Source organism: Rhagoletis zephyria, unplaced genomic scaffold, assembly GCF_001687245.7.
Source record: "Rhagoletis zephyria isolate East Lansing unplaced genomic scaffold, Rhagoletis_zephyria_1.1 Rzeph_scaffold_00078, whole genome shotgun sequence".
In the NCBI taxonomy this organism is placed as follows: domain Eukaryota; kingdom Metazoa; phylum Arthropoda; class Insecta; order Diptera; family Tephritidae; genus Rhagoletis; species Rhagoletis zephyria.
The window spans coordinates 229229-238131 of NW_016157162.1; the positions used below are offsets into that span (position 1 = coordinate 229229).

Consider the following 8903-nt stretch of genomic DNA (forward strand, 5'->3'; position numbering starts at 1 on the left):
CAAAGGCAACATCATTTGGCATAAAATGAACCAAAATAAATAAGATTTAGATAGAGGTGAAAAAAGGGATAAAAAGGAAATACAACTGAAGAGTGTGCGATGTTATATTGTGGTGTGTTATGCTTCATATGTTATGTTATTTATTCTTATGTTATGGTTATGTTATGTTATGCCAAGCACTAAGCTAAACTCCCCTCCACTTAACCCATTCCAACTATCATAAACTATCCTTAATTTTATCGGTTGAATTTCAACCGCTGGGCGAACACTAGTATTATTAAAATGACCATGGACTTGGCCACGCCGATTTGGTCAGTTTTCAAGATCGTGGTGAATGAAGTTAAACATGTATTGCCAAAGATTAGGAATCGTTTGATAAGTTAAAAGTAGTTTCAAGCATATACGTATTTACATACATTAACATAATCCAATTAGGGTGAGAAAGGCCCATTTGGTGCAGAATGGTTTCACTAGTCACCGAAGAAGCACATTTTTCGCGGTTTCTAAATTTGCCATTATATGAAAGTAGGGGACGTGCAGTAAGTTTTTAGATATACATAAATAGTTCAGTTAGCTTTGCATTCAGCTTGAACGGAAAGAGTCACCCCTTGGCACATTTTTCTGTTATCCGGTTGTTTCATTTAAAAGTTATTTGAAGAGAAACTTTTTTAGAAAAAAACTGGAGATCCCCTTAATTTTACCAATATAACTTTGGTAAATGTCGATCGGTACGTAATAATTACCAAATTGAAGGCGAGTCTTACTGTGTTACTGATTTATGATAATAATATGATGAAAATCGTTCAGATTAAAAACAAATTATTTTAAAATAAAAAAAATAAAAATGTTGAACAAAATTTTTTGTAATTTTCCTATATTTGCAATATTTATTAATTATTAATTAGTGTTTCTTGAAATTGTGCCTATTCAGTGTGTCCATACTCATTATTGTAAACAAAATTTTTTGTAATTTTCCTATATTTGCAATATTTATTAATTATTAATTAGTGTTTCTTGAAATTGTGCCTATTCAGTGTGTCCATACTCATTATTGTAAACAAAATTTTTTGTAATTTTCCTATATTTGCAATATTTATTAATTATTAATTAGTGTTTCTTGAAATTGTGCCTATTCAGTGTGTCCATACTCATTATTGTAAACAAAATTTTTTGTAATTTTCCTATATTTGCAATATTTATTAATTATTAATTAGTGTTTCTTGAAATTGTGCCTATTCAGTGTGTCCATACTCATTATTGTAAACAAAATTTTTTGTAATTTTCCTATATTTGCAATATTTATTAATTATTAATTAGTGTTTCTTGAAATTGTGCCTATTCAGTGTGTCCATACTCATTATTGTAAACAAAATGTTTCCACGATGATGGAAAATTATGGCTTTTCTATTAGAGCTACCGAAATTGTTCCTAAATTTGCAAAAATTCGCAAGCTATAGCTAAGATTAAAAAAAGAGAAGAATATTTGGAACGAGCGACCTAAATGCACGCCGGGAATATTAATGCTGTTCTCTACATCTTTTGACTATAGGCCAGTGTAGTTATCAAGAGAACAATTAAAATTTGATTGAAAAAAGATAAATTTGAGATTAACGATAAGTTGAAGGGCTGTGAGAAATGATATTTGACTTTTGCTTCTGCATTAACGAATTCATTATCTAATAATATGCACCAAACCTTTTTGCTGAACCCGGAATTTTTAACAAGATTTGGTCTTATTCGACTCGGCGGTCGATGCGCGGGCTCTTACAATTAAAATAAAAAACTAATATTTTGCAGGCTTCTTGTTGACTTCATGATACAATCTTTTTTCACTATTACCAAGAGATTTGAGAAAAATTAGATTTTCGACCCGCCCTAATGTATATTGTCTTCTACCCATTTTTTGTTACTAAAGTTTGCATACGTTAACAGCCGAAGTGAAGCAAGCAGTCGTAAATAACATGCAATGAATGTATAATATTCTGCTTTAACTAAAAAATTTCCAAAAAAATGCTTACTGTAAAATTTTACAGACACAAACTCTTCAGAATAAATTTATTTATTTGTAATTTATTTATGTATCTACTTATTATAGATGCAAATTGCTTTTGGGGATTTTTAAGAAAAAAAACTGAGCAAAAAAAATAAAAATTAGATAATACTCATAAAAGCGCAGACACATCGAAACATTTTACGATCAGACCAAAAATGAAAGTATTTGTTACATAGTAGTCAACGAAATGATGAGCTGAGTTGATATAGCTTTCGTTTTTGCTTTGTTGCAGTATTCAATCCGAAACCGGCTAATTTTGTAATCGTTTGCTAAAAACCTCGATTTACTTTGCCATTTTTGCTACTTTGTTTTCGGAGTTTTTATTATTATTAATTTTTGATTGATGAAGTCGCTTGCGAGTTACCGAATACAAATTATCACATATTTATACAAATTGGTGTTAGTAGTATCACAAAAGTAAAAAAAAATAGTAACAATAAAAAAAAAACATTGTGCAATTTCACGCATCCTCTTTATTTTACACAACTGTGGCTTTGAAATAATAAAACTGACCATCTGTTTTTTTAAATTAGCCCTCCCCAGATTTTTATTTATTCCAAAAATCAAAAAAGCTGTGGACATAATTTTTTGGGGTGCTATATACAAAATTATGAAAGGTCTGAGAATTCTGTTGAGCTAGAGTGAGAGTATATCGATTGACCATTTCCTCTTTATTCCGCGAACTATAGAACCTACCTTTATATATTTTCATAAAACCCTTAACCTTTCGTAGCCAATAAATTACTCGAACGGTTTACTAGGCCCCTTACAGTCTGTAATCAGGACCTCGAACAAATCATACTCTGCCCCGCTATTTGAGAACTGAGCCTCGATAAGCGAGCACAGAAAGCCTCGGTGGATCTCTATGCAAGCAAAAGAATGCAAGGCAACCACAAACCTCGCTAAAAGTTCCCAAGCCGCAGCGACTGGACTCTGAAGGGAACCCCAGTGCTTTATGGGCAAGGCCGTTTTAACAAACGGATAAAAGATGGAATCAGGGCTAGGTGCAACTCAATTTGAGGCGATCCTTTTGCCTACCAGACTACGTTAGAATTCTCCGCGAGAACGCAGTTGAACATTTTGCTCAGACAACCGGGCGGAAATTCAGACGATGTCCTCTTCCTCAGTTATTTTGCAATATGTAGAAGACTTAAGGACACAAATTTTCTCAATTTCTGGTCATTTCGAAATTGCTCAGGTCATAGGTATATAACGATAATTAACTAGCGGGACTGTGGCTGAGTGGTTAGAGGTGCGTACTACAATTCCGTAGGACCTGCGTTCGCGCAATATCTTGATTAGAAAAACTGCGGCCCACATAGATCCCGGAATATGTTAAGCATGAGCAATAAAATTACTTCGAACCACACCGCTGTCTCCACATCTGTAACTGAAATCAGAATTGGTTTATTCCAACACCCAAAACCTTAGTATAAGTTTACCGCAATAGAAAGTTGTTTTGAGATTAAAAACAAAAATTCCAAGTTTTTAGTTCTGCGCAGAAACATCAACTTAGGACTCAACAAGTAATATTCAAGAAAAAGCACTACCGACTTCAACTCTCATATAAAAATTATCTGATCTAAACCAAATTAGTATGGGATTACCTGTGGTACACTACCTTCTGATAGAAGATCGACATGGTCCAAAGTTATGCGGTAACATACATATAAAAAAATCACACAAAAAAATATTCCGATGAATTGATAACCTTCTCCTTGTTTTGAAGGCGGTTAAATAATGTTTTGCCGCTTCTTTTTCTTTCGAACCTCAAAATTATCATTTATAAAATTTTTTTGAGGTTAGCAAAAAAACGAGGCCACTCCTGATTTTCAGCCTTAAGTCTCAGATTCAGCGAGCGAAAACTTATAAGAACTGATTGGGTCTCTCTCGGCAGCATATCATTCAAAAGCGAGTTAAATAAAATCAATCAAAACCAGGCATACTAAAATGCATACATATGTACAAATCGCTCATTTACTAAAAGACTGTCATAACTCAAAAAACCAAAATGTTTGAATTATTGCTTACATCATGCTTCATCTTTTATAAACATTTTATGCTGAAATCGTGAGTTAATGGAAACTTTAAGCATATCTCCTGAAAATCCAGTTCTCGAGTTATGCTATTGTTTTAGTAAATGAACGATATGTATGTAGATAAGTAATATTAGACACCTACAAATACCTTTCAAAAATACAAATAAAGTTTAAATACAGCCAATCATTAGGCAGCCAGCTTAAAGAGTAGGGTTGTAAGCCGAAGAGAGGAGTGTGTAGAGTATATCATGGATACTCGTGCCATTAAAACGCTCCAAAAGTAGCAATGCCCTTATGTGGCGCAGATTGTGTGTTGCAACTATGCGGTACAAGTTCATGACATGACCTTGTCTTTTTTTATTTTGTTGGATTCTTCTTTATACATACATACATATGTACGTATGTATGACGAGACGAGTATTGAGTAAATAAAATGGAAATGAATGATGTTTGGCAGGTCAAGCGTCAAGTTAATTTTATTCATGCACATGACCAGACCAACTAACTAACCAAACTACCAAAGTATATTATTTACAAAGCAGTGGAAGCGCTTAAGTTTAATTGCTTACATAGGAATTTTGCTTAACTGACTCTAAGATCAATTAGATGCCCTCGCATTACACATAAATATATATGTATTTTTGTATATGTCTGTAAATGATTTAGTTATTTAGGTATGTGAGATTCCCTTACTGTATATCTGTAAATTGTGTTTTTTTCTGTTGTCTACCTCTATTTGTTTTCTGCCTCAATGGCATTTGCCATTAAATATTTTTTTTTTTATAAAAGCATTTTGCTGTTTTTCCTTAACGCTTTTGCTTATTCTTTGTTTAATTCATTTTTCTAGTTATGTATTAGATTTTTAAGTGTGTTATTATATTTCTGAGATTTCTAAATCAAACTCAAATATTGTCTAATCCAACCAAACAAAGGCCGACTTCCAACTCTTTATATTATTACATATTTAGTATTTATGTAGGAGTACATACTAGGTATACGAATTTACATACGTGTTGTGTGTATACAACAGAAAATATCTTTTCAAAGAATAAAATACTTTTGGAGTTTGACTACCACGCATAGAAACTACATATAGTTGGACAATAGTTCGTTAAAAATTCGGTCATAGTGTAATTCGTTTGCAATTTAAAGACATGATAAAATACTGATCCAAAGTCATAATAAGTATCTAGGAAATTTGGTGATATAAAGACTGTGTCGAATAAAATTTCTCGCCAGTATGGTTCTCATATTATAACGGGTGATTTTTTTGAGGTTAGGATTTTCATGCATTAGTATTTGACAGATCACGTGGGATTTCAGACATGGTGTCAAAGAGAAAGATGCTCAGTATGCTTTGACATTTCATCATGAATAGACTTACTAACGAGCAACGCTTGCAAATCATTGAATTTTATTACCAAAATCAGTGTTCGGTTCGCTTTACGTCCGATTTATGGTCTACATAATCGACCAAGTGAGCAAACAATTAATGCGATTGTGACCAAGTTTCGCACTCAGTTTACTTTATTGGACATTAAACCAACCACACGAATGCGTACAGTGCGTACAGAAGAGAATATTGCGTCTGTTTCTGAGAGTGTTGCTGAAGACCGTGAAATGTCGATTCGTCGCCGTTCGCAGCAATTGGGATCGCGAAACACATTTCGAACCGAACACTGATTTTGGTAATAAAATTCAATGATTTGCAAGCGTTGCTCGTTAGTAAGTCTATTCATGATGAAATGTCAAAGCATACTGAGCATCTTTCTCTTTGACACCATGTCTGAAATCCCACGTGATCTGTCAAATACTAATGCATGAAAATCCTAACCTCAAAAAAATCACCCGTTACTATTGAATTATTAAATGGCATTTTTATTTCTCTCTGCATTAAATGCCAGAACGTAATTAGTGTCCTTTATTTTACGAAAAATATCTGAAAGATAAAAAAAAGTGCTACATAAAGCCGATAACAAGAGAAAAATCTTAAAAAAAATCGTATTAAATATTTAGCTGGATATTTTCATTTTATATTTTTGAAATACGTATGCCGACTGTTCTGAATACAGTCAATTCTCGTAGAATTATAGCTAAAACAAACACATAATTTTGACGTTCAGAACACCGCTGCGAAAATCTCAGATGCTCTGATAACACTCCCTATTATGAATTCGCCTTGGAACTAACATAATCCCTAAAAGTGCTACATATGTATGTATATACTACATGCATATCTTTGATTTGAATTTAAAGGTTTTTGAAGCTTTAGAAAGGGTGAAAATAATTGGACTCGAATTGTTTATTTCCACATTTTTCATGTTCAATATCATTTAGAGTTTCAACGTGAACGCGGTGTTACTGATCCATATTTTGAGACAAAATTAATTTACCTACATATTTGGGAGAAAAAGTGTTTTCTGATGTCCGTGAATCACCAAAACAAAAAGTGAGTTTTTGGATTTTTGAGTTTTGCCTCGAATTTATAAAAAAAAATAAATATAAGCGTATTTGGTGGAACTGATTATGCGGAATAAATACATTTTTTAAAAGATGGCCTACCGCCCCAAAAAAAATTTCGGCTTTCGCCCCTGTTGCAGTACAATTTACACATTCGTACCTACACATGCTAACAAAAAGTCTACAGAAATTATGAAAGAAAGTCTGAACGTAATTGATTTATGTGAAGTAATATGATCAAACAAAGTAATGCTGTAATGTGAACATAGTTTAAAATTAAATAGTTTCCCCTCTTGATATGCAACAAGACTTAATTTTTTGATGTTAGAACACTTTTAATGGTACAGGGTTATTTGAAAACAAAAAATGCCCGGCACTAATCTAGAATTATCTAATCCTTCACTCACTATGCTTTTACACGCATTAAAATTCGTTTAAGCTACTATTAATCCGTCATTATAGCTGAAATGCGTTATTATAGGAATTAAAATTTATGTGCTCAAAACATGTCAGTCTCGAATTGACAATTGAATGCAATAAACATATCAATTTACGCTAATCCAGCAAAAAGTTGCATATATAATTTCCTACAATGTATCCATATTTATAGTGCAAGTTAATACGCTCGTCTAAGATAATAAGTCAAGTATGAACAAAGTTCAGATAAGAAATGACATACATATGTTTAGTTGTAGTGTAGTGTATATTAGAAGATTTTTATCGTATGCGAACGGAATTTGAATTTTTTTAATGCGTATGTGTAACTAGCTCCAACTACATAGATTAAGATAAGAACAGTTAAGAGGAGAATTTTCCACAAAGTAAAAAAGTAATACAGTTCAATATGTGTTATTAATGCTTCGATAATATAGTATGTATATTTTACTTTAGCAAAAGTGCGGTTCAAAGCAATGAAGCTTGTTCCGCCTATGCGCAAACAAAAGACTTAGGCTGCGAACCCGATTTAAGCGCCGTGCCATTTCAGGGCGTGAGCGCGCGTGTTTCAATTGTGCGTTAATTGTCTGTACGCACATAAATTTCTGCGCTCCATGCGAGCAACGTGTCAACGTCAATGAAGTGTTTAAAAAATGTGAGCATAACTGGCTTTATGTTTTGCATTGACGCTGGTGCGAAACCTAAATATTTTCGACAATATATATCGTACAAGTAAATAAGATGAATGAGTTAAAGATGTAAACGAGTCTTTTTCTTCATACATAAGCAATTTATTATTTGCGCTTTTTGTTGATACACTCGCATGCATACACTACTTATGTAATTGTAAATTTTAGTTTTGTTTTGGTGCTGAAACACAATTTCGGTGGTTTTTAGTTCAACTGCTTTTTCTTGGGGGGTAAATACTTTATTTTAGCGCAACAACCATTGGGCATTTTAGACATGGCCTGGTCAGCATATGCACATTTAAAATGAAGCAACACTTGGGTATCTGTATGCGCAGCAAAGTCAACACACAAACATTTGCCAATGAATATGTAAACTAATGAATAATTTTGTAGTAATTTTAAACACTTGTTAACGGTTAAGTACATTGTTTAATTATGGTTGTACATACACGTTTGCTAAACACTGCGTTTGCTTGACAGATGGCTGCTGCTATAGGCGCTGTGATGAGCTCCACAAAATCGTTCTTAGAGTGCGAAAAAATTTGCCGAGCCGCAAATTTGTTTAACTTTTGTTTTTTTTTTTGCGCACGCTAAGTGCTTGGAAATCCACAAATTTTTTTTTTTGCGATAACTCTTTTTTTTTTTTGACAAATTTTTTGCCAACTTCCACTATTACTTGGCTTTTTTGCAGGCAAAAGCTGTGCACCGAGCAACATCCGTTTGGAGACTGAACCACAACCGCTACTTACCGGCTAATATGAATGGATTTTCAAAGCAGTCAGCAGTGGGGCAGTGGCGCAGCGCCAGCGGTGGCGTAAACGTAATGAAAAAAACAACTGGTTTGTTTACGAGTCATTGCAAAAAATCAATAAAAAAAAAAAGAATAATAACAAGCACAAGCGTTTTGCAGCAGCTACGCGCCAGATTCGTACATATGTACGTAGGTATATGAATATTGATGAGCGCATGCGTGCATGTGTGCGTGTGTCTAAGGCGCGTATCGCACTCACAAAAACAATGCTGCGTCTTTTTTATTTATTTTTTGTTTTACCATTTTTATTGCACTGCCTTTTGGACACAATCTGAGTGGTTTGAGTTAAAATTGTGGCTATTGAATTTTATGACCGCTTTTAGCATACCCATTGTTGTTGTTGCTGTTAGCAATGTGCATTCAGATATTTGCTGTTGGCAATGCCGCATTCAGCGTATTTAAGCTGCGGTGATTGT

The 8903-nt window shown here is 33.5% G+C and overlaps 1 protein-coding gene across 2 annotated transcripts in view; it reads right to left on the bottom strand.

Annotated features, from left to right (window-relative positions):
* Window positions 1-8388, bottom strand: part of LOC108373050 (putative fatty acyl-CoA reductase CG5065) — a 43118-nt gene extending 34730 nt beyond the window's left edge. For both annotated transcript variants that reach the window (XM_017628896.1, XM_017628904.1), the window contains exon 1: window positions 8126-8388. The gene's annotated coding sequence lies outside the window, so the exon portion shown is untranslated. The remainder of the gene's footprint in view (window positions 1-8125) is intronic.
* Window positions 8389-8903: the final 515 nt, after the last annotated feature.